The sequence below is a fragment of the Callithrix jacchus genome, chromosome 20 (genome assembly GCF_049354715.1).
Source record: "Callithrix jacchus isolate 240 chromosome 20, calJac240_pri, whole genome shotgun sequence".
NCBI classification, from domain to species: domain Eukaryota; kingdom Metazoa; phylum Chordata; class Mammalia; order Primates; family Cebidae; genus Callithrix; species Callithrix jacchus.
Genome location: NC_133521.1, coordinates 48544584 through 48566508, shown reverse-complemented (window position 1 = coordinate 48566508; position 21925 = coordinate 48544584).

Genomic DNA, 21925 nt, shown 5'->3' with positions numbered 1-21925 from the left:
GTATGCTCTCTCATGTAAAATGAAGAAATTCTAATTTTACCCGAATTGAAAAAATGTAAATATGATCTAGGCACCCCAATGTGAAAAACAAAATTGCTCTGAATATAATCTGTCAAAAAATATACAATGCCCTATTCTACTCTGTTTTTGAGTATATACACAAACTCCATATGCTCCCTCGTGTAAAATACGGAAATTCTAAATTTGCGTGAATTGAAAAAAATCTAAATATTATCTAGGCACCCCAATGTTGAAAGCAAAATGATCTAAATATAATCTGTCATAAAAAATATACAATGCTTCTTTCTACTCTTTTTGGTAGTATATACACCAACTCAATATGCTCTCTCATATAAAGAACCGAAATTTTAATTTTACGTGAATTGAAATAAATCTAAATAATATCTAGGTGCCCAAAAGTTAAAAGGAAATGGCTCTCAATATGGTCTGTTTGAAAAAATATACAATGCCTTATTCTACTCTGTTTTGGAGTAAACACACCAACTCAATATGCACTCTCATGTAAAATACGGAAATTCTAAATTTAGGTGAATCGAAAAAAATTTAAATATTATCTAGGCACCCCAATTTTAAAAACAAAATTGCTCTGAATACAATCTGTCAGAAAAATTATAGAATGCCCTATTCTACTCTGTTTTGGAGTATATAAACCAACACTTTATGCTCTCTCACATAAAATAAAGAAATTCTATATTTAAGCGAATCGAAAAGAATCTAAATATTATCTAGGACCCCAATGTTAAAAGCAAAATGATCTAAATATAATCTGTCATAAAAAATATACAATGCTTCTTTCTACTCTTTTTTGTAGTATATAAACCAACTCAATTTGCTCTCTCATGTAAAATACAGAAATTCTAATTTTACCAGAATAGAAAATATCTAAATATTATCTAGGCACCCCAATGTTAAAAAAAACTGCTCTGAATATAATCTGTCAGAAAAAATATACAATGCCTTATTCTACTCTGTTTTGGAGTATATACACCAACTCAGTATGCCGTCTCATGTAAAATACCGAAATTCTAATTTTACGTGAATTTAAAAAAATCTAAATATTATCTAGGCATCCCAATGTTACAAGCAAAATTGCTCTTAATATAATCTGTCAGAAAAATTATACAATGCTCTTTTCTACTCTGTTTTGTAGTATATTCACCAACTCAATATGCTCTCTCATGTAAAATACAAAAATTCTAATTTTAACCGAATAGAAAAAATCTAAATATTTTCTAGGCACCCCAATGTTAAAAACAAAATTACTCTATAATCTGTCAGAAAAAATATACAATGCCTTATTAAACTCTGTTTTAAAGTATATACACGAACTCAGTATGCTCTCTCATGGAAAATACAGAAATTCTAATTTTAAGTGAATCGAAAAAATCTAAATATTATCTAGGCACCCCAATGTTAAAAAGCAAAATTGCTCTGAATATAATTTGTCAGAAAAAATATACAATGCTCTTTTCTCCTCTGTTTTGTATTATATACACCAACTCAATATGCTCTCTCATGTAAAATACGATAATTCTAATTTTACACGAATCAAAAAAAATCTAAATAATATCTAGGCGCCCAAAAAATAAAGGAAAATGGCTCTGCATATAGTGTGTTAGAGAAAATATACAATGCCTTATTCTACTCTGTTTTGGAGTATATACACCAACTCAGCATGCCCTCTCATTTAAAATACAGAAATTTTAAATTTACATGAATCGAAAAAAATCTAAATATTATGTAGCACCCTAATGTTAAAAGCAAAATTTCTCTGAATATAATCTGTCAGAAAAAATATACAATGCCCTTTTCTGCTTTGTTTTGTAGTATATACACCAACTCAATATGCTCTCTCATGTAAAATACCGAAATTCTAATTTTACCCGAATCAAAAAAAATCTAAATAATATCTAGGCGCCCCAAAGGTAAAAGAACATGGCAATGAATATATTCTGTTAAAATAAAATTCACAATGCCTCATTCTACTCTGTTTAGTAGTCTATACACCAACTTAGTATGCTCTCTCATGTAAAATACAGAAATTCTAATTTTACCTGAATCGAAAAAAATCTAAATATTATCTAGGCTACCCAATGTTAAAAAAAAATTGCCCTGAATATAATCTGTCAGAAAAAACATACAATGCTTTTTACTACTCTGTTTTGGAGTATATACACCAACTCAATATGCTCTTTCATGTAAAATACCGAAATTCTAATTTTACGTGAATCGAAATAAATCTAAATAATAACCAGGCGACGCAAAGTTAAAAGAAAATGGCTCTGAATATAGTCTGTTAGAACAAATATACAATGCCGTATTCTACTATGTTTTGGAGTATATACACCAACTCAGTATGCTCTCTCATGTAAAATAAAGAAATTATAATTTTACCCGAATTGAAAAAATCTAAATATTTTCTAGGCTACCCAATGTTAAAAACAAAATTTCTCTGAATATAATCTGTCAGAAAAAATATACAATGCCCTGTTCTTCTTTGTTTTGGAGTATATAGACCAACTCAATATGATCTCTCATGTAAAAAAGTGAAATTCTTATTTTAACCAAATAGAAAAAATCTAAATATTATCTAGGCTACCCAATGTTAAAAAAAAATTGCTCGAATGTAATCTGTGAGAAAAAATATACAATGCCCTTTTGACTCTCTTTTGTAGTATATACACCAACTCAATATGCTCTCACATGTAAAATAACGGAATTCTAATTTTACATGAATCGAAAAAAATCTAAATAAATCTAGGCGCCCCAAAGTAAAAAGAAATTGGCTCTGAATATATTCTGTTAGAAAAAATATACAATGCATTATTCTACTCTGTTTTGGAGTATATACACCAACTCACTATGCTGTCTCATGGAAAATACAGAAATTCTAATTTTACCCGAATTGAAAAAATCTAAATATTATCAAGGCTGTCAAATGTTAAAAACAAAATTGCTCTGAATATAATCTGTCAGACAAAATATATAATGCCCTATTCTCTGTTATATAGTATATACTCCAACTCAACTCAATATGCTCTCTCATGTAAAATACATAAACTCTAATTTTACCCGAATTGAAAAAATCTAAATGTTATCTAGGCACACCAATGTTAAAAACAAAATTGCTATGAATATAATCTCTCAGAAAAAATATACAATGCCTTATTCTACTCTGTTATGAAGTATATACACCAACTCCATATGCTCTATTATGTAAAAAACAGCAATTCTATATTTATGCGAATCAAAAAAATCTAAATATTATCTAGGCACACCAATGTTGAAAGCAAAATTGCTCTGAAAATAATCTGTCAAAAAATATAAAATTCTCTATTCTAATCTGTTTTGTAATATATACACAAACTCGATACGCGCTCTCATGTAAAATACCGAAATTCTAAATTTACGAGAATCGAAAAAATTCTAAATATTATCTGGGCACCCCAATGTTAAAAGCAAAATTGCTCTGAATATAATCTGTCACAAAAAATATACAATGCCCTTTTCTACTCTGTTTTGGAGTATATACACCAACTCCATATGCTCTCTCATGTAAAATACAGAAATTCTATATTTAAGCGCATCGAAAAAAATCTAAATATTATCTACGCACCCCAACGATAAAAGCAAAATTGCTCTGAATAACATCTGTCAGAAAAAATATACAATGCCCTTTTGTATGCTGTTTTGTAGTATGTACACCAACTCCATATGCTCTCTAATGTAAAATAGAGAAATTCTAATTTTACCCGAATCGAAAAAATCTAAGTATTATCTAGGCACCCCAATGTTAAAAACAAAATTCCTCGGAATATAAACTGTCATAAAAAATATACAATGCCCTATTATACTCTGTTTTGGAGTATATACACCAACTCAGTATGCTCTATTATGGAAAATACCGAAATTCTAAATTTACGCAAATCGAAAAAAATCTAAATATTATCTTGGCACCCCAACGTTAAAAGCAAAATGGCTCTGAATATAATCTGTTGGAACAAATATACAATGCCTTATTCTACTATGGTTTGGAGTATACACACCAACTCAGCATGCTCTCTCATGTCAAATACAGAAATTCTAATTTTAACAGGATCGAAAAAATCCAAATATAATCTAGGCACCCCAATGTTAAAAACAAAATTGCTCTGAATATAATCTGTCGGAAAAAATATACAATGCCCTATTCTACTCTGTTTTGAAGTGTATACACCAACTCCATATGCTCTCTCATGTAAAATACAGAAATTCTATATTTAAGCGAATAGAAAAAAATCTAAATATTATCTACGCACCCCAGTGTTAAAACCAAAATTGCTCTGAATATAATCTGTCAAAAAAATATACAATGCTTTATTCTACTGTCTCTTGTGGTATATACACAAACTCAGTATGCTCTCTCATGTAAAATACCGAAATTCTAACTTTTCGTGAATCGAAAAAAATCTAAATATTATCTAGGCACCCCAATGTGAAAAGCAAAATTGCTATGAATATAATCTGTCAGAAAAAATATACAATGCCCTTTTCTACTTTGTTTTAGAGTATATACACCAACTCAATATGCTCTCTCATGTAAAATACCGAAATTCTAATGTTACGTGAATCGAAAAAAATCTAAATAATATATAGGCGCCCCAATGTTAAAAGAAAATGGCTCTAAATATAGTCTGTTAGAACAAATATACAATGCCTTATTCTACTACATTTTGGTGTATATAAACCAACTCACCATGCTGTCTAGTGTAAAATGCAGAAATTCTAGTTTTACCCGAATCGAAAAAATCTAAATATTATCAAGGCAACCCAATGTTAAAAACAAAATGGCTATGAATATAATCTGTCAGAAAAAATATACAATGCCCAGTTCTACTCTGATTTGCAGTATATACACCAACTCCATATGCTCTCTCATGTAAAATACAGAAATTCTATATTTAACCGAATTGAAAATAATCTAAATATTATCTAGGCACCCCAACGCTAAAAGGAAAATTACTCTGAATATAATCTGTCATAAAAAATATAAAATGAATTTTTCTAATTTGTTTGGACTATATACACCAACTCAATATGCTCTCTCATGTAAAATAACGAAATTATAATTTTATGCGAATAGAAAAAATCTAAATATTATCTAGGCACCTTAATGTTAAAAGCAAAATTCCTCTGAATATTAACTGTCAGAAAAAATATAGAATGCCCTATTCTACTCTATTTTGGAGTATATACACCAACTCAACCTGCTCTCTCATGAAAAATACAGAAATTCTATAGTTACACGAATCGAAAAAAATATAAATATTATATAGGAACCCCAATGTTAAAAGCAAAATTGCTCTGAATATAATCTGTCAGAAAAAATATACAATGCCCTTTTCTACGCTGTTTTGGAGTTTATACACCAACTCTATATGCTCTCTCATGTAAAATAGAGAAATTCTATATTTAAGCGAATCGAAAAAAATCTAAATATTATCTAGGCACCCCAATGTTAAAAACAAAATTGCTCTGAATATAATCTGTCAGAAAAAATTTACAATGCCCTTTTCTAATCTGTTTTGGAGTATATACACCAACGTTATATGCTCTTTCATGTAAAATACAGAAATTTTATATGTAAGCGAATCGAAAAAAATCTAAATATTATATATGCACTCCAGTGTTCAAAACAAAATTGCTCTGAATATTATCTGTCAGAAAAAATATACAATGCCCTATTCTACTCTGTTTTGGGGTATATACACCAACTTTATATGCTCTCTCATGTAAAATACAGAAATTCTATATGTAAGTGAATCGAAAAAAATGTAAATATTATATATGCACCCCAATGTTCAAAACAAAATTGGTCTGAATATTATCTGTCAGAAAAAATATACAATGCTTTATTCTACTCTGTTTTGGGTATATGCACCAACTTTATATGCTCTCTCATGTAAAATACAGAAATTTTATAGGTAAGGGAATCGAAAAAAATATAAATATTTTCTAGGCACCCCAATGTTAATAGCAAAATTTCTCTGAATATAATATGTCATAAAAAATATAAAATGTCGTTTTATACTCTGTTTTGGAGTATATACACCAACTCTATATGCTCTCTCATGTAAAATACCGAAATTCTAATTTTACGCGAATCAAAAAGAATCTAAATAATATCTAGGCGCCCCAATGTTAAAAGGAAATGTCTCTGAATATAGTCTGTTAGAAAAAATATACAATGCCTTATTCCACTATGTTTTGGAGTATATACACCAACTCAGTATGCTCTCTCGTGTAAAATACAGAAATAATAATTTTACCCGAATCAAAAAATCTAAATATTATCTAGGCACCCCAATGTTAAAAGCAAAATTGCTCTGAATATAAACTGTCAGAGAAAATATACAACGCCCTATTCTACTCTGTTTTTGAGTATATACACCAACTCTACCTGCTCTCTCATGTAAAATACAGAAATTCCATATTTAGGCGAATCGAAAAAAATCTAAATATTATCTAGGCACCCCAATGTTAAAAGCAAAATTGCTCTGAATATAATCTGTCAGAACAAATATACAATGCCCTTTTCTACTCTGTTTTGGAGTATATACACCAACTCCATATGATCTCTCATGAAAAATAGAGAAATTCTATATTAATGGAAATCGAAAAAATCTAAATATTATCTAGGTACCCCAATGTTGAAAACAATATTGCTCTGAATATAATCTTTCAGAAAAAATATAGAATGCCCTATTCTACTCTGTTTTGGAATATATACACCAACTCCATATGCACTCTCATGTAAAACAGAGAAATTCTATATTTATGCAAAACGAAAAAAATCTAAATATAATCTTGGCACTCCAAAGGTAAAGGCAAAATTGCTGTTCATATAATCTGTCAGAAAAAATATACAACGCTGTTTGCTACTCTGCTTTGGAGTATATACACCAAATCATTATGCTCTCTCATGTGAAATACAGGAATTATAATTTTACGCGAATCGAAAAAAATATAAATAATATCAAGGCGCCCCAAAGTTAAACGAAAATGGGTACGAATCTAGTCTGTTAAAAAAATATACAATGCCTAATTCTACTCTGTTTTGGAATAAATAAACCAACTTTGTATGCTCTGTCATGTAAAATACAGAAATTTAATTTTACCGGAATCGAAAAAATCGAAATATTATCTAGGCATCCCAATGTTAAAAACAAAATTACTCCGAATATACTCTGTCAGAAAGAAATATACAATGCCCTATTCTACTCTGTTTTGGAGTGTATACACCAACTCCATATGCTCTCTCATTTAAAATACAGGAATTCTATATTTAAGCGAATCGAGAAAAATGTAAATATTATCTAGGCACCCCAATGTTAAAAGCAAAATTTCTCTGAATATAGTCTGTCATAAAAAATATACAATGTTTATTTCTACTCTGTTTTGGAGTATATACACCGACTCCATATGCTCTCTAATGTAAAATACAGAAATTCTATATTTAAGCGAATCGAAAAAAATCTAAATAATACCTAGGAGCCCCAAAGTTAAAAGAAAATGGCTCTGAATATAGTATGTTAGAAAAAATATGCAATGCCTTATTCTGCTATGTTTTGGTGTATATACACGAACTCGATATGCTCTCTCGTGTAAAATACAGAAATCCTAATTTTACCTGAATCAAAAAAATCTAAATATTATCAAGGCACCCCAATGTTAAAAGCAAAATTGCTCTGAATATAAACTCTCAGAAAAAATATACAATGCCCTATTCTACTCTTTTTTTGAGTATATACACCAACTCTGCATGCTCTCTCTTGTTAAATACAGAAATTCTATATTTAAGCGAGTCAAAAAAAATCTAAATAATATCTAGGCGCTTCAAAGTTAAAATAAAATGGCTCTGAATATAGTATGTTAGAAAAAATATACAATGCCTTATTCTACTATGTTTTGGAGTATATACACCAACTCAGTATGCTCTCTCGTGTAAAATACAGAAATTCAAATTTTACCAGAATCGAAAAAATCTAAATATTATCAAGGCACCCCAACGTTAAAAACAAAATTTCTCTGAATATAAACTGTCAGAAAAAATATACAATGCGCTATTCTACTCTGTTTTTGAGTATATACACCAACTAAACATGCTCTCTCATGTAAAATACAGAAATTCTATATTTAAGCGAATCGAAAAAAATCTAAATATTATCTAGGCACCCCAATGTTAAAAACAAAATTTCTCTCAATATAATCTGTCCGAAAAAATATACAATGCCCTTTTCTACTCTGTTTTGGAGTATATACACCAACACAGTATGCTCTCTCATGTAAAATACCGAAATTCTAATTTTACGTGAATCGAAAAAAATCTAAATATTATCTAGGCACCCCAATGTTTAAACCAAAATTGCTCTGAATATAATCTGACTGACAAAATATACAATGTACTTGTCTACTCTCTTTTGGAGTGTATACACAAACTCAATATGCTCTCTCATGTAAAATACCGAAATTCTTATTTTATGTGAATCGAAAAAAATCTAAATAATATCTAGGCACCCCAATGATAAAAACAAAATATCTCTGAATATAATCTGTCAGAAAAAATATACAATGCCGTATTCTACTCTGTTTTGGGGTATAAAATACAACTCCATATGCTCTCTCATATAAAATACAGAAATTCTATATTTAAGCGAATCGAAAAAAATCTAAATATTATCTAGGCACCCTAATGTTGAAAGCAAAATTGCGCTGAATGTAATATGTAAGAAAAAATATACAATGCCCTATTCTACTCTATTTTGTAATATATACACCAACTCCATATGCTCTCTTATGTAAAATACAGAAATTCTTACTTCAGCAGAATCGAAAAAAATCTAAATATTATCTAGGCACCCCAATGATAAAAACAAAATATCTCTGAATATAATCTGTCAGAAAAAATATACAATGCCGTATTCTACTCTGTTTTGGAGTATGTACACCAACTCAATATGCTCTTTCATGTAAAATACCAAAATTCTAATTTTACGCGAATCGAAATAAATCTGAATAATATCAAGGCGCCCCAAAGCTAAAAGAAAATGGGTCTGAATATAGTCTGTTAAAAAAAATATACAATGCCTTATTCTACTCTGTTCTGGAGTATATACACCAGTTCAGTATGCTCTCTTACGTAAAATACAAAAATTCTATACTTAAGTGAATCGAAAAAATTCTAAATATTATCTAGGCACCCCAATGTTAAAAGTAAAATTTCTCTGAATATAGTCTGTCAGAAAAAATATGCAATGCCGTTTTCCACTCTGTTTTGAAGTATATATATCAACTCAATATGCTCTCTCATGTAAAATACAAAAATTATATATTTAAGCGAATCAAAAAAAAAATCTAAATATTATCTAGGCACCCATAGGTTAAAAACAAAATTGCGTTGAATATAATCTGTCAGAAAAAATATAGAATGCCCTATTCTACTCTGTTTTGGAGTATATACACAAACTCCATATGCTCTCTCATGTAAAATACAGAAATTCTATATTTAAGCACATCGAAAGAAATCTAAATATTATCTACACTCCCCAATGTTAAGAGCAAAACTGCTCTGAATATAATATGTCAGAAAAAATATACAATGCCCTATTCTACTCTGTTTTGGAGTATATACACCAACTACATATGGTCTCTAATGGAAAATACAGAAATTCTCTATTTAAGCGAAGAAAATCTAAATATTATCTAGGCACCACAATGTTAAAAGCAAAATTTCTCTGAATATAATCTGTCACAAAAAATATACAATGCCCTATTCTACTCTTTTTTGGAGTATGTACACCAACTCCATTTGCTATCTTATAGAAAATACATAAATTCTATATTTAAGCGAATCTAAAAAAATCTAAATATTAACTAGGCACCCCAATGTAAAAAGCAAAATTTCTCTGAATATAATCTGTCAGAAAAAATGTACAATGCCCTTTTCCACTCTGTTTTGGAGTACATACACCAACTCAGTATGCTCTCTCATGTAAAATACCAAAATTCTAATTTTACGTGAATTGAAAATAATCTAAACATTATCTAGGAACCCGAATGTTAAAAACAATTTCTCTCTGAATATAATCTTTCTTAAAAAATATACAATGCCATAATCTAGTTTGTTTTGGAGTATATACACCAACTCAATATGCTCTCTCATGTAAAATACCGAAATTCTAATTTTACGTGAATCGGAAAAATTCTAAAGAATATCTAGGCGTCCCAAAGTTAAAATAAAATGGCTCTGAATATAGTCCATTAGAGAAACTATACAAAGCCTTATTCTAATACGTTTTTGAGTATATACACCAACTCACTATGCTCTCTCATGTAAAATAACGAAATTCTAATTTTACCCCAATCGTAAAAATCTAAATATTATCTAGGCACCCCAATGTTAAAAACAAAATTGCTCTGAATATAATCAGTCAGAAAAAATATACAATGCCCTATTCTACTCTGTTTTGGAGTACATAAAGCAACTCAATATGCTCTCTAAGTTATAATACCGAAATTCTAATTTTAGGCGAATCGAAAAAAATCTAAATAATATTTAGGCAACCCAAAGTTAAAAGAAAATGACTCTGAATATATTTTGATAGGAAAAATATACAATGCCTTATTCTACTATGTTTTCGAGTATATATACAATCTCTGTATGCTCTCTCATGTAAAATACAGAAATTCTATATTTAAGCGAATCGAAAAAATCTAAATATGATCTAGGCAACCCAATGTTAAAAGAAAAATTTCTCTGAATATAATCTGTCATAAAAAATACACAATGCCCTTTTCCACTTTGTATTGGAGTATATACACCAACTCAATATGCTCTGTCATGTAAAATACCGAAATTCTAATTTTACGTGAATCGAAAAAAATCTAAATAATATCTAGGCACCCTAAAGTTAAAAGAAAATGGCTCTGAATATAGTGTGTTAGAAAAAATATACAATGCCTTATTCTACTCTCTCTTAAAATATATAAACAAACTCAGTATGCTCTCTCATGTGAAATACCGACATTCTAATTTTAACTAAATCGAAAAAATCTAAATACAATCTAGGCACCCAAATGTTAAAAACAAAATTGCTCTGAATATAATCTCTCAGAAAAAATATACAATGCCCTATTCTACTCTTTTTTGGAGTATATACACCAACTCCATATGAACTCTGATGTAAAATACAGAAATTTTATATTTAAGGGATTCGAAAAAATTCTAAATATTATCTAGGCACCTCAATGTTAATAGCAAAATTGATCTGAATATAATCTGTCAGAAACAATATACAATGCCCTTTTCCACTTTGTTCTGGAGTATATACACCAACTCAATATGCTCTGTCATGTAAAATACCGAATTTCTAATTGTACGCGAATCGAAAAAAATCTAAATAATACCTAGGCGCCACAAAACTAATAGAATATGGCTCTTAATATAGACTGTTAGTAAAAATATACTATGTTTTATATTACTCTGTTTTGGAGTATATACACCAATTCAGTATGCTCTCTCATGTAAAATAACGAAATTATAATTTTACGCGAATTGAAAAAAATCTAAATAATATCAAGGCGCCCCAAAGATAAAGAATATGGCTCTGAATATAGTCTGTTAGAGAAAATATACAATGTCTTATTCTACTTTGTTTTGGAGTATATAAACCAACTCGGTAAGCTCTCAAATGTAAAATACAGAAATTTTAATTTTACCTAAACCGAAAACATCTAAATATTATCTAGGCACCCCAATAATAAAAACAAATTTGCTCTGAATAAAATGTGTCAGAAAAAAATATACAATGCCCTATTCTACTCTGTTTTGGGGTATATAAACCAACTCTACCTGCTCTCTCATGTAAAATACAAAAATACTATATTTAAGCGAATCGAAAAAAATCTAAATATTATCTAGGCAACCCAATGTTAAAAGCAAAATTGCTCTGAATATAATCTGTCAGAAAAAATATACAATGCACTTTTCTACTCTGTTTGGGCGTATATACACAAATCAATATGCTCTCTTATGTAAAATATAAAAATTCTAATTTTATGTGAATTGAAAAAATTCTAAATAATATCTAGGCACCCCAAATTTAAAAGAAAATGGTTCTGAATATAGTCTGTTAGAAAAAATACACCATGCCTTATTCAACTCTGATTTGGAGTATATAAACTAACTAAGTATGCTCTCTCATGTAAAATACAGAAATTCTTATTTTACCTGAATCGAAAAAAATCTAAATGTAATCTAGACACCCCAATGTGAAAAGCAAAACTGCTCTGAATATAATCTGTCAGAAAAAATATGCAATGCCCTTTCTACTGTGTTCTGGAGTATGTACACCAACTCAATATGCTCTCTCATGTAAAATACCGAAATTCTAATTTTATGTGAATAGAAAAATATCTAAGTATTATCTAGGCAACTCAATGTTAAAAACAAAATTGCTCTGAATATAATCTGTCAGAAAAAATATACAATGCCCTATTCTACTTTGTTTTAAAATATATACACCAATTCAGTTTGCTCTCTCATGTAAAATACCGAAATTCTCATTTTACATGAATCGAAAAAATTCTAAATATTATTTAGACACCCCAATATTAAAAACTATATTGCTCTGAATATAATGTGTCAGAAAAAATATACAATGCCCTATTATACTCTGTTTTGGAGTATATACACCAACTCAGTATGCTCTCTTGTGTAAAATAACAAAATTCTAATTTTACGTGAATCGAAAAAAAAATCTAAATATTATCTAGGCACCCCAATGTTAAAAGAAAAATTACTCTGAATATAACCTGTCAGAACAAATATACAATGCCTATTTCTACTCTGTTTTGGAGTATATACACCAACTCAATATGATCTCTCAAGTAAAATACCGAAATACTAATTTTACGTGAATTGAATAAAATCTACATAATATCTAGGCGCCCCAAAGTTAAAAGAAAATGGCTCGGAATATAGTCTGTTAGCAAAAATATACAATGCCTTATTCTACTCTGTTTTGGAGTATATACAGCAACTCAGTATGCTCTCTTATGTAAAATACCAAAATTCTAATTTTACGTGAATCGAAAAAAATCTAAATATTATCTAGGCACCCGAATGTTAAAAACAAAATTGCTCTGAATGCAGTCTGTCAGAAAAAATATACAATGCCCTCTTCTACTCTGTTTTGGAGTATATACAGCAACTCCATATGCTCTCTCATGTAAAATAAAGTAATTTTATATTTAAGCGAATCAAAAAAATGTAAATATTATCTAGGCATCCCAATGTTAAAAGCAAAATAGCTCTTAATATAATTGGTCAGAAAAAATTCTCTACTCTGTTTTGGAATATATAAACCAACTCAATATGCTCTCTCATGTAAAATACCGAAATTCTAATTTTACGTGAATTGAAAATAATCTAAATAATATCTAGGTGTCCCAAAGTTAAAATAAAATGGCTCTGAATATATTCTGGTAGAAAAAATATACAATGCCTTCTTCTACTCTGTTTTGGAGTATATATACCAACTCAATATGCTCTCTCATGTAAAATACAGAAATTCTATATTTAATCGGATAGAAAAAAATCTAAATATTATCTAGGCACCCAAATGTTAAAAACAAAATTGCTCTGAAAATAATCTGTCAGAAAAAATATAAAATGCCCTATTCTACTCTGTTTTGGAGTATATACACCAACTCCATACGCTCTCTCATGTAAAATACAGAAATTATAAATTTAAGCGAATCCAAAAAAATATAAATATTATTTAGGCACCCCAATGCTAAAAACAAAATTGCTCGGAATATAATGTGTCATAAAATATATACAATTCTTTATTCTACTTTGTTTTGGAGTATATACACAAACTCAGTATGCTCTTTTATGTATAATACCGAAATTCAAAATTTATGTGAATCGAAAAAATCCAAATATTATCTAGGCACCCCAATGTTAAAAGCAAAACTGCTCTGAATATAATCTGACAGAAAAAAATATACAATGCCCTTTTCTACACTGTTTTGGAGTATATAAACCAACACAATATGCTCTGTCACTTAAAACATTGAAGTTCTATTTATACACGAATCGAAAAAATCTAAATATTATCTAGGCAGCCCAATGTTAAAAGAAAATGGCTCTGAATATAATTTGTCAGAAAAAATATACAATGCCCTTTTCTACTCTGTTTTGGAGTATATACACCAACTCATAATGCTCTCTCATGTAAAATACGGAAATTCTAAATTTACGTGAATAGAAAAAAATCTAAATGTCATGTAGGCAACCCAATGTTAAAAGCAAAATTGCTCTGAATATAATCTGTCAAAGAAATTATACAATGCCCTTTTCTACTCAATTTTGGAGTATATACACAAACTCAATATGCTCTCCCATGTACAATACCGAAATTATAAATTTACGCGAATCGAAAAAAATATAAACATTATCTACGCACCGCAATGTTAAAAGCAAAATTTCTCTGAATATAATGTGTCATAAAAAATATACAATGCAATATTCTACTCTGTTTTGGAGTATATACAACGACTCAAAATGCTCTCTCACGTAAAATACAGAAATTCTAATTTTACGCTAATAGAAATAAATCTAAATCTTATCTATGTACCCCAATGTTGAAAGAAAATGGCTCTGAATATAATCTGTCAGAAAAAATATACAATGCCCTTTTGTACTCTGTTTTGGAGTATATACACCAACTCAATATGCTCTCCCATGTAAAATACAGAAATTCTAATTTTTCACGAACCGAAAAAAATCTAAATATTATCTAGGCACCCCAATGTTAAAAACAAAATTGCTCTCAATGAAATTTGTCAGAAAAAATATACAATGCCCTTTTCTACTCTTTTTTGTAGTATATACACCAACTCAATATGCTCTCGAATATAAAATACCAAAATTCTAATTTTACGTGAAACGAAAAAAATCTAAATAATATCTAGGCGTCCCAAAGTTAAAAGGAAATGGTCCTAAATATAATCTGCAAGAAAAAATATACAATGCCTTATTCTTCTCTGTTTTGGAGTATATACACCAACTCCATATGCTCTCTCAAGTAAAATACACAAGTTCTATATTTAAGCGTATCGAAAAAATTCTAGATATTATCTAGGCACCCCAACGTGAAAAGAAAAATTTCTCTTAATATAATCTGTCAGATAAAATATACAATTCCCTTTATTTCTCTGTTTTGTAGTATATACACCAACTCAATATGCTCTCTCATGTAAAATACAGAAATTCTAATTTTACGTGAATCGAAAAAAATCTAAATATTATCTAAGCAACCCAATGTTAAAAACAAAATTGCACTGAATATAATCTGTCACAATAATTATAAAATGCCCTATTCAACTCGGTTTTGGAGTATATACACCAACTCAGTATGCAATATAATGTAAAACACAGAAATTCTATATTTAAGCAAATAGAAAAAAATCTAAATATTATCTAGGCACCCCAATGTTAAAAGCAAAATTGCTCTGAATATAATCTGTCAGAAAAAATATACAATGCCCTTTTCTACTCGCTTTTGTAGTACATACACAAACTCAATATTCTCTCTAATGTAAAATACCGAAATTCTAATTTTACGGGAATTGAAAAAAATCTAAATAATATCTAGGCGCCCCAAAGTTAAAAGAAAATGGCTCTGAATATAGTCTGTTAGCAAAAATATACAATGCCTTATTCTACTCTGTTTTGTAGTATATACACCAACACAGTGTGCTCTCTCATATAAAATACAGAAATTATATATTTAAGCAAATCGAAAAAAATCTAAATATTATCTAGGCACCACAATGTTAAAAACAAAATTGATCTGAATATAATCTGTCAAAAAATATATACAATGCCCTATTCTACTCTGTTTTGGAGTATATACAACAACTCAGTATGCTCTCTCATGTAAAATACCGAAATTCTAATTTTAAGTGAATCGATAAGTTTCTAAATATTATCTAGGCACCGCAATGTTAAAAACAAAATTGCTCTGAAAAAAATCTGTCAGAAAAAATATACAATGCCCTTTTCTACTCTTTTGGTAGTATATACACCAACTCCATATGCTCTCTCGTGTAAAATACAGAAATTCTAATTTTCCGCGAATCGAGAAAAATCGAAATATTATCTCTGCACCCCAATGTTAAAAGAAAAATTGCTCTGAATATAATATGTCATAAAAAATATACAATGCCCTTTTCTACTATGTTTTGTAGTATATACACCAACACAACATGCTCTGTCATGTAAAATACAAAAATTCTATTTGTACCCTAATCAAAAAAATCTAAATATTACTTAGTCAACCCAATGTCAAAAACAAAATTGCTCTGAATATAATCTGTCAGAGAAAAATATATAATACCCATTTCTACTCTGTTTTGGAGTATATACACCGACTCCATGTGCTCTCTCATCTAAAATACAGAAATTCTATATTTAAGAGAATCGAAAAATATCTAAATATTACCTAAGCACCCCAATGTTAAAAGCAAAATTGCTCTGAATAAAATCTGTCAGGAAAAATACACAATGCCATTTTCGACTCTGTTTTGTAGTATAGACACCAACTCAGTATGCTCTCTAATGTAAAATACCGCAATTCTAATTTAACGTGAATCGAAAAAAATCTATATATTATCTAGGCACCCCAATGTTAAACGCAAAATTGCTCTGAATATAATCTGTCAGAGAAAATACACAATGCCATTTTCTACTCTGTTTTGTATTATATACACCAACTCAATATGCTCTTTCATGAAAAATACAGAAATTGTAATTTTACCCGAATCGAAAAAATCTAAATATTATGAAGGCATGCAAATGTTAACAACAAAATTGCTCTGAATTTAATCTGTCAGAAAAAATATACAATGCCCTATTGTACTCTTTTTTGGAGTATATACACCAACTCAGTATGCTCACTCATGTAAAATACCGAAATTCTAATTATACGTGAATCGAAAAAAATCTAAATATTATCTAGGCACCCCAATGTTAAAAACAAAATTGCTCTGAATATTATCTGTCAGCAAAATTATACAATGCCATATTCTACTCTGTTTTGGAGTATATACACCAACTCCATATGCTCTCTCATGTGAAATAAAAAAATTCTATATTTAAGTGAATCAAAAAAAATCTAAATATTATCTAGGCACCCGAATGTTAAAAACAAAATTGCTCTAAATGTAGTCTGTCAAAAAATATATACAATGCCCTATTCTACTCTGTTTTGGAGTATATACAGCAACTCGGTATGCTCTCTCATGTGAAATACAGAAATTCTATATTTAAGCGAATCGAAAAAAATTTAAATATTATCTACGCACCCGAATGTTAAAAGCAATATTTCTCTAAATATAATCTGTCATAAAAAATATACAATGCCATTTCCTACCATGTTTTTAGTATATACACCAATACAGTATGCTCTCTTATGTAAAATACAGAAATTCTAATTTTACCCAAATCGAACAAATCAAAATATTATGTAGGCACCCCAATGTTAAAAACAAAATTTCTCTGAATATAATCTATCAGAAAAAATATAAAATGCCCTATTCTACTCTGTTTTGCAGAATATACACCAACTCCATATACTCTCTCATGTAAAATACAGAAATTCCATATTTAAGCGAATCGAAATAAATCTAAATATTATATAGGCACCACAAGGTTAAAAGCAAAATTGCTCTGAATATAATCTGTCAGAAAAAATATATAATGTCCTTTTCTACTCTTTTTTGTACTATATATACCAAATCAATATGCTCTCTTATGTAAATTGCAGAAATTCTAATTCTACCCGAATCGAAAATATCTAAATATTGCCTATGGAACCCCAATGTTAAAAACAAAATTGCTCTGAATATAATTTGTCAGAAAAAATATACAATGCCCGATTCTACTCTCTTTTTGAGTACATACATCAACTCCATATGCTCTCTCATGTAAAATACCGAAATTCTAATATTATGCGAATCGAAAAAAATATGAATAATATCTAGGCGCCTCAAAGTTCACAGAAAATGCCTCTGAATATTTTCTGTTAGAAAAAATATACAATGCCTTATTCTAATCTGTTTTGGAGTATATACACCAATTCAGGATGCTCTCTCATGTAAAATAGAAAAATTCTAATTTTACCCGATTCGAAAAAATCTAAATATTATCTAGGCATCCCAATGTTAAAAACAAAATTGCTCTGAATATAATTTGTCAGAAAAAATATACAATGCCCCATTCTACTCTGTTTTGAAGTATATACACCAACTCAGTATGCTTTCTCATGTAAAATACCGAAATTCTTATTTTACGTAAATCGAAAAAAATCTAAATATTATCTAGGCACCCCAATGTTAAAAACAATATTGCTCTGAATATAATCCGTCAGAAAAACTATACAATGCGCTATTCTACTCTATTTTTGAGTATATATACCAACTCCATATGCTATCTAATATAAAATACAGAAATCCTATATTTAAGCGAATCAAAAAAAATCTAAATATTATCTAGGCACCTCAATGTTAACAGAAAAATTACTCTGAATATAATCGGTCAGAAAAAATATACAATGCCTTATTCTACTCTGTTTTGGAGTATATACACCAACTCCATATGCTCTCTCATGTAAAATACAGAAATTCTATATTTAAGGAAAACAAAAAATATCTAAATAATATCTAGGCACCCCAATGTAAATAGCAAAATTTCTCTGAATATAATCTGTCAGAAAAAATACACAATGTTATTTTCTACTCTTTTTTGTAGTATATTAACCCACTCAATATGCTCTCTCATATAAAATTCTGAAATTCTAAATTTACACGAATTGAAAAAAATCTAAATAATACCTAGGCATCCCAAAAGATTAAAGAAAATGGCTCTTAATATAGTCTGTTAGAAAAAATATACAATCCTTATTGTACTCTGTTTTGGAGTATATACACCAACTCAGTATGCTCTCTCATGTAAAACACAGAAATTGTATATTTAAGCGAATCGAAAAAAATCTAAATATTATCTAGCCACCCGAATGTTAAAAGCAAAATTCCTCTGAGTATAATTTGTCAGAAAAAATATGCAATGCCCTTTTCTACTCTGTTTTTAGTATATACACCAACTCAATATGCTCTCTCGTGTAAAATACAAAAATTCTAATTTTACCCGAATCGAAAAAATATAAATATTGTCTAGGCACCCCAATGTTAAAAATAAAATTGCTCTAAATATAATCTGTCAGAAAAAATATACAATGCCCTATTCTACTTTGTTTTAAAGTATATACACCAACTCCCTATGCTCTCTCATGTAAAACACAGAAATTCTATATTTAAGAGAATCGATAAAAAATCTAAATATTATCCTGGGACCCCAATGTGAAAAGCAAAATTGCTCTGAATATAATCTGTCAGTAAAAATATACAATGCCCTTTTGTACTCGGTTTTGTTGTATATACACCAACTCAGTATGCTCTGTCATGTAAAATATATAAATTCTAATTTTACCCGAATAGAAAAAATCTAAATATTATTTAGGCAACCCAATGTTAAAAACAAAATTTCTCTGAATATAATCTGTCGCAAAAAAATATACAATGCACTATTTTACTCTGTTTTGGAGTATATACACCAACTCAATATGCACTATAATGTAAAATACAAAAATTCTATATTTAAGCGAATCGAAAACAATTTAAATATTATCTAAGCACCACAATGTCAAAAACAAAATTACTCTAAATATACTCTGTGAGAAAAAATAGACAATGCGCTATTCTACTCTGTTTTGGAGTATATACACCAACTCCTTATGCTCTCTCATGTAAAATACAGAAATTCTAATTCTACCGGAATCGAAAAAACATAAATATAGTCTTGGCACCCCAATTTAAAAACAAAATTGCTCTGAATATAATCAGTCAGGTAAAATATACAATGCCCTTTCCTACTATGTTTTGTAGTTTATACACCAACTCAGTATGGTCTCTCATGTAAAATACAGAAATTCTAATTTTACCCGAATAGAAAAAATATAAATATTATGTAGGCATGCCAATGTTAAAGAAAAAATTGCTCTGAATATAATCTGTCAGAAAAAATATACAATGCCCTTTTCTACTCTGTTTTAAAGTATATGAACCAACTCAGTATGCTCTCTCATGTAAAATACCGAAATTCAATTTTACCCGAATCGAAAATATCAAAATATTACGTAGGCACCCCAATGTTAATAACAAAATTCCTCTGAATATAATCTGTCAGAAAAAATATACAATGCCCTATTCTACTTTGTTTTGGAGTATATACACCAACTCAGTATGCTCTCTCATGTTAAATACCGAAATTCTAATTTTACGCGAATCGAAAAAAATCTAAATAATATGTAGGCGCCTCAACGTTCAACAAAAATGGCTCTGAATATAGTCTGTTAGAAAAAATATACAATGCCTTATTCCAATTTGTTTTGGAGTATATACACCAACTCCATATGCCCTCTCAGGTAAAATACAGAAATTCTAATTAAACCTGAATCGAAAAAATATAAATACTGTCTAGGCACCCCAATGTTAAAAACAAAATTGTGCTGAATATAATCTGTCCAAAAAAATATACAATGCCCTATTCTACTCTGTTTTGGAGTATATACACCAACTCCATATGCTCTCTCATGTAAAATACAGAAAATCTATATTTAAGGGAATCAAAAAAAATCTAAATATTATCTAGGCACCCCAATTTTAAAAGCAAAATTGCTCTGAATATAATCTGTCAGAAAAATCATACAATGCCCTATTCTACTTTGTTTTCGAGTATATACACCAACTCCATATGCTCTCTCATGTAAAATACAGAAATTCTATATTTAAGCGAATCGACAAAAATCTCAATATTATCTAGGCACCTCAATTTTAACAGCAAAATTTCTCTGAATATAATCTGTCAGAAAAAATATACAATGCCCTATTATACTCTGTTTTGGAGTATATACAGCAACTCTTTATGCTCTCTCATGTAAAATACAGAAATTCTATATTTAAGCGAATCGAAAAAAATTTAAATATTATCTAGGCACCCGAATGTTAAAAGCAAAATTGCTCTGAATATAATCTGTCAGAAAAAATATAAAATGCCCTATGCTACACTGTTTTGGAGAATATACACCAACTTAATATGCTCCCTCATGTAAAATACAGAAATTCCATATTTAAGCGAAACGAAATAAATCTAAATATTATCTAGGCACCCCAAGGTTAAAAGCAAAATTGCTCCGAATATAATCTGTCAGAAAAAATATATAATGCCCTTTTCTACTCTGTTTTGAAGTATATACACCAACTCCATATGCTCTCTCATGTAAAATACAGAAATTCTAATTTTACGCGAATAAAAATATATCTAAATAATATCTAGGCGCCCCAAAGTTAAAAGAAATTGGCTCTGAATATAGTCTGTTAGAAAAAAACATACAATGCCTTATTCTACTCTGTTTTGGAGTATATACACCATCTCAGCATGCTCTCTTATGTAAAATATAGCAATTCTAATTTTACGTGAATCAAAAATAATCTAAATATTATCTATGCACACCAATGTTTAAAGCAAAATTGCTATGAATATAATCTGTCACAATAAATGTACAATGCTCTATTCTAATCTGTTTTAAAGTTTATACACCAACTCCATATGCTCTCTCATGTAAAATACAGAAATTATAATTTTACTTGAATCGAAAAAATATAAATATTAGTCACCTCAGTGTTAAAAAAAATTGCTCTGAATATAATCTCTCAGAGAAAATATACAATGCCCTATTCT